This window comes from Euphorbia lathyris, chromosome 10 (assembly GCF_963576675.1).
Source record: "Euphorbia lathyris chromosome 10, ddEupLath1.1, whole genome shotgun sequence".
NCBI lineage: Eukaryota > Viridiplantae > Streptophyta > Magnoliopsida > Malpighiales > Euphorbiaceae > Euphorbia > Euphorbia lathyris.
The window spans coordinates 8120392-8126151 of NC_088919.1; the positions used below are offsets into that span (position 1 = coordinate 8120392).

The 5760-nt window shown below is 34.8% G+C and overlaps 1 non-coding gene across 1 annotated transcript; it reads right to left on the reverse strand.

Moving 5' to 3' along the window:
* Nucleotides 1-729: 729 nt before the first annotated feature.
* On the reverse strand, nt 730-836 carry LOC136210160 (small nucleolar RNA R71). Its single transcript, XR_010677868.1, has one exon. It is a non-coding gene; the product is annotated as a small nucleolar RNA R71 (small nucleolar RNA).
* Between the last annotated feature and the right edge of the window lie 4924 nt (nt 837-5760).

The following is a 5760-nucleotide window of genomic DNA, read 5'->3' on the forward strand; positions in this document are numbered from 1 at the left end:
TATACCGTGCACTTGCGGAAATCGCTCAACAAGTTTTTGGCGCCGTTGCCGGGGAACGCCAAAATTTTTGACAAAAATTTAGATTTTGTGTATTTTATTTCGAATCTAGGTTTATTCATACTTATTCAAACTTTTATATTTTATTTATTTTTAGTTACTAACATATTTATTTTTCAAATTCTGTTTTGTAGGTAGTTTCGGTTCGTGCGAAATTTCAGGTTCATGTGCAGTTCTCGAAGTTCAGGCACGTCACCAGATCCCATTGACCCAGAAATTGAAAGAACTCTTAAAAAGAACAAGAAAGAAAAGAAAAAGAAAAACAAAACTCCAATAAAAACTAGAATTACCGAGCTAGAAGTTATGGCCACACTTATGGATTACGCTAGGCCAGGAGTGGCCGGTGTAACGAACAGTATAGTTAGACCCCAAATTAATGCAAATCAATTTGAGATTAAGCCAGTTTTGCTTAATATGTTACAAAATAACGTAACATTTTACGGGTTACCTAACGAAAATCCTAACACCCATTTGACAAATTTCTTAGAAATTTGTGACACTTTTAAAATAACAGATGTGACTGCGGAAGCAATCAAACTTCGCCTTTTTCCTTTTACTTTGAAGGATCGAGCCAAAGAATGGTTGACTTTTATGCCAGCCGCTACATTTGAGACTTGGGAGCAATTAGCCCAAGCATTTTTATCAAAAAATTTTCCTTTAGCAAAAACCGCAAGAGTCATTAAAGAGTTAACATCTTTTTCTCAAAATGATAATGAAACTCTTTATGAGGCTTGGGAATGTTTTAAAGAACTTCAACGTTTATGCCCACACGACCAATTGCCCGCTGAACTTTTAATGCAAACATTTTATAATGGACTAAATCCTACAACTAGAGGTTCATTGGACGCTATGTCTGGAGGGTTATTCATGAAGAAAACATCTGCCCAAGCAAGAGAACTTTTGGAGGAAATGGCAATCAATAGCAGTATGTGGCCCGCGGAACGTGGACACGTACCAATAGCGAAACCATCATCCTCAACTACATCATCAGTTAAAGGTATAGTGAATCTTGATCCAGTTGCGATATTGCAAGCCCAGTTTTCTGCCTTGTCGCACAAAATTGATAGGTTTATGGCACCGTGTGATCCTAATGGTAAGCCAATCCAAACGGATGTGGATTACGAAGGTATGAGCGAAATTGAACAGGTAAACTTTGTCCAAGGGCAAAACCAACCTAATAACCCTTACTCCAATACATATAATCCTGGGTGGAGAAATCATCCTAACTTTAACTGGAGAGATAATAATAATAATGCTAATGCTAATCAAAATCGTACCACTAATTATCAAAATCAATCGAGAGATACGATTAGCACTTTATCTTCTAAAATCGACAAATTTATTAATGCTATGAGCGGAAAATAAGTAATCACGACGATGGTTTTAAATGGATCGAGAATAAATTCGATCAGCTTATTAAAAACCAATCATCTAGCATCCATAATTTGGAGGTTCAAATCGGACAACTCGCTAAATCAATTCCATCCCGTAAAGAGGGAAGTCTTCCAAGCCATACGGAAGAAAATCCGAAAGAGCATGTAAAGGCTATCACTCTTCGTTCAGGAAAAAATACTTAGGTCCGGAAATGCCCGGAAATTCGACTTTACCTGGAACTGATTTAGCGAAGCCCAAAGAAGATACATTAAATCAAAAAGATGCACCAATTGACTCTAGTACAAAAACTTTTGTACACAAACCACCTTTTCCACACAAAGTCCGCAATAAGGACTATGACAAACAACTTTTAACATTTTTAGACAAACTTAAAAATTTGCATATTAATTTAACGTTTATGGATGCGATTACGCAAATTCCCAATTATGGTAAATTCCTCAAAGATTTAATTTCAAAGAAAATCAGTTGGGAAGGAATTTCATCCATTTCACTAACTGAAGATTGCAGTTCAATTGTGTCAAGTAATTTGCCCACAAAACTCAAAGATCCCGGATGTTTTACCATTCCGTGTAAATTGAGAGATATTGAATTCTCAAGTTGTCTTTGTGATTTAGGAGCAAGCATTAACTTGATGCCATTATCTATTTTTAATAAGTTAGGCTTAGAAGAAGATATCAAACGTACCAATATGGTTTTGCAATTAGCGGATCAAACCACTAAAAGACCATACGGTATAATCGAGGATGTTTTAGTTAAAGTTGACAAATTTATTTTTCCTACCGATTTTGTTATTTTGGATTTTGCTCATGACGTTAATTGTCCGCTAATCTTTGGTAGACCGTTCATGAACACCGGACGTGCTCTAGTTGATGTGTCGGAAGGGAAAGTAGTTTTAAGAATAGGAAATGATAAGATTGAGTTTGATATGAATCAAGCGATGATATATCCTATGGAGGATTTCGCTTGTATGAAACTTGATTTAATTGAAGAATGTGTAAATGACATTGTTCAAAAAGAAGAAATAATAGAACCTATAATAAGTGAGGAACTAGAAGATAAGGACCCAGAACCTTTGATTCGAGAAGATGGACCAGTTCCGCCTTCGATTATAGTTCCACCTAAATTAGAACTTAAAGAATTACCAAGTCATTTGATGTACGCTTTCTTAGGCGAAGGCGATTCTCTACCTATAATTATCTCTAACAAATTAACACAAGTTCAAGAAGAGAAATTGAAAAAAAGTTGTTAGAAATAGGATAGGAAGTATGGGTTGGCAAATTTCAGACTTAAAAGATATTAATCCGAGTATTGTAATGCATAGAATTCACTTAGAAGAAGATAAGCCACCTAAAGCGGATAGGCAAAGACGCCTAAATCCCAACATGAAGGAAGTAGTCAAAAATGAGATTACTAAACTTCTGGACAATGGAATCATCTACCCTATTTCGGATAGTGAATGGGTTAGTCCAATCCATTGTGTACCTAAAAAGGGAGGCATAACAGTTGTAAGGAATGAAGAAGGTGAATTAATACCTACACGAACCACCACTGGTTGGAGAGTTTGTATCGATTATAGAAATCTAAATAAAGCAACTAGGAAAGATCATTTTCCTCTTTCTTTCATTGATCAAATGGTCGAAAGTGTAATGACCCTAACCTGAATAATATATGTGTATTTGATTTATAGTACTCTTGGTTTTGTCAAAAAAAAAATATATATATATATATATGTTAATTTTATAGTACCTATTAGTTAATTAAGTGGTTATAGTTATTTTAATTATATTGGAGCTATATTTTAAATCCCTAAAATTAAGTCATTATCTCATGTTTTTGAAAACCTACCTTCATTCTAAGAGAAAACAGTTTTCTCCAAAATTGTTTGAAGAGCCGCCGTCAACCACTTTTACTGCCGAAGGCGAAGTCGTTTTTTTTTATTATTCTACCTGCTGTTCATCATTGGCCCAAGTAAGTTCATCACCTTAAACCAATATTTTACTCTTCAAATTCATTGTGCTTTAATGGATACTCCAAGTGGGGCTAGCAAATTCTTTTTACCCAAATCCCCTTTGCACATTGAAAACAGAGACCACCAATTATTCATTCATGATTTAAACCAATTTTATTTTTTGTCCCTGTTATCATTATTCCCTTAAGATTGATTATATTATATTTTTTTGAGGCCATTGAAGTTTTTGGGTAAACATATATTGTGAAAACTAAAACCACATTTCACTCTCTTTATTTTCTTTCGCCTAATTTTTTTTTAATATAATCAGTACAATATCAATTGCGTAATATTCTAATATATGCCAATTGTTTTTATTTATACGTTTTTTACTCTGATATTCCTTGCTTCCCAATTAGAAATTTTGCTTATAGGGTACTCAGCTTTCTTTTAGGAAGTACATATTAATCCTCTTTCCTTAACATTTAGTGTCCGTGACAATTTAGTTCCTATTCGAGTTTAGATTAATTCGTTCGGTTTCCATCGTTCTTGTTCAATAGGAGGTTCAGAAGTTCCATTGGACTGTTAATCGATAAGAATTCGTGATCTTAGGTGAAGCATTATTTCAAAATCTCAGGTGAGTGGTAATTATAGTACATGACACTATTTGGTTGAATTATCAGACTTGAACTTGAAACGATTTATCAAAAATTGGCATTTGAATATATATTTTGTTTTTATGAAATCGTATATCTTGAACTTTATGTTTACTAAATATCCTTAGTGTTATAGAGCGTATATTCTGGGAACAGGCCTTTATAGTTGATTTGTTTTAGTATCAGTTTCAAGGATGTTATTAAAATTTGATTTGATATGATCTGTAAATTCTGATACGCGACTCATCGCAGTTATTACTTTTATTTTAGAAATCTGATAATTTGTTCAATCAGTTATGATTTTCTGGTTTATATATGTATACTATATGTTTTCAAACTGGTACAAGTGCTCAGTATATCTGTATCTGTTATCTGGCCTCTCACCGATCTTCATAACATTAGGATTTTGCATTTGTCTTCGAGTCATGATGTCAGTTGTCAGTTTTGTCGTCAGTTGTGTCAACATTAGAATCATGCATAAGATCGGTGAAGGCAATTATCTGTTATCTGTATCTGTTATTGGTAGCGCGCTTACCATTTATCTGGCCCTGGTGGTGTGCAGTATCACCACTCTGTTACACTGTACCATGTGTTTTGAAGCTTTTGCCTTATTTCTGATTATTCTAATTTTTGATATTTTGAAAGGCTTTAATATTATGTTTGACAATTGATTACCAGTATTTGAATTGATTATATTATTTTGACCCTTTGGTTCAACTAATTTTGAAATATTACATTTTGAACTATATTTGTCATAATTTAAAAGTATCAGCCTGTCTGCCTGTTCCTTATCTGTTGTGTGCTATAGCTACTGCTCACTGAGGTTTTCGCTCGTATAGACGAAAATCTCATACCACGTTGAATCTTTATTTTTCAGATTAAGGTCCCTGTTCGTGAGGTAACCCTTGGATTGATGTTGAAGGAGATTGCCTAATAAATTAGCTTTATATTATCTTTAGAGACTTTTGATTATTGAGATTTGACTTGAATATTTAGGTTCCTTTAAGGTTCATGATGTAATTTCAACGAATTTGGTATTCTGTTATTAAATTTTGGAATTTCCATTAGTTCAGAATTAAGTCTAGCATAGGTTAAAGTTAATTTAATTTATGCGCCGGTCATGGCCTGGGTTGGGTCGTGACAAAGGTGGTATCAGAGCCAGGTTTAGGTTCTTACAGACTTGCTGTATAGGATTCACGTGTTTTGTTCGTATCCCTTATCTTGCATATCTATCTGGGTCTTCTTATTTACTCATTTTCAATATCTCATTTGCTAAAATGTCTAACTCTGCTGCATGGATAGGTAATCATGCCTCCTAAAGGAAGAAAAAGAGGCAAGAATACGGTTAATGTTAGTACTAGGAGTAGGGTGACCGTTGAGAATTCATCCCAACTTGATGGGGGAGCTTCACACCCTATTGGAGGACCAGCTCCAGCATCTGAACCAATTTTGCAACCAGCTGGAGGGTCATCTCAGCCCACTCGTACAGCTTCAACCTCTCAGCCTGCTCAAATATCTAACACTGATTTGGCTGCTGGATTGCAAGGGGTCTTTCAAGCAGTTGAAAGGCTAACAAATGTGGTAGGTGAAAACAGACAACCAAGAACTACAGGATCTGCTATACCTAATGATAGAGCTCAATTACAGGATCTCAGTGACTTCTTGAGGTTACAACCTCCAAAGTTTTCGGGTGAGGATTCTGTA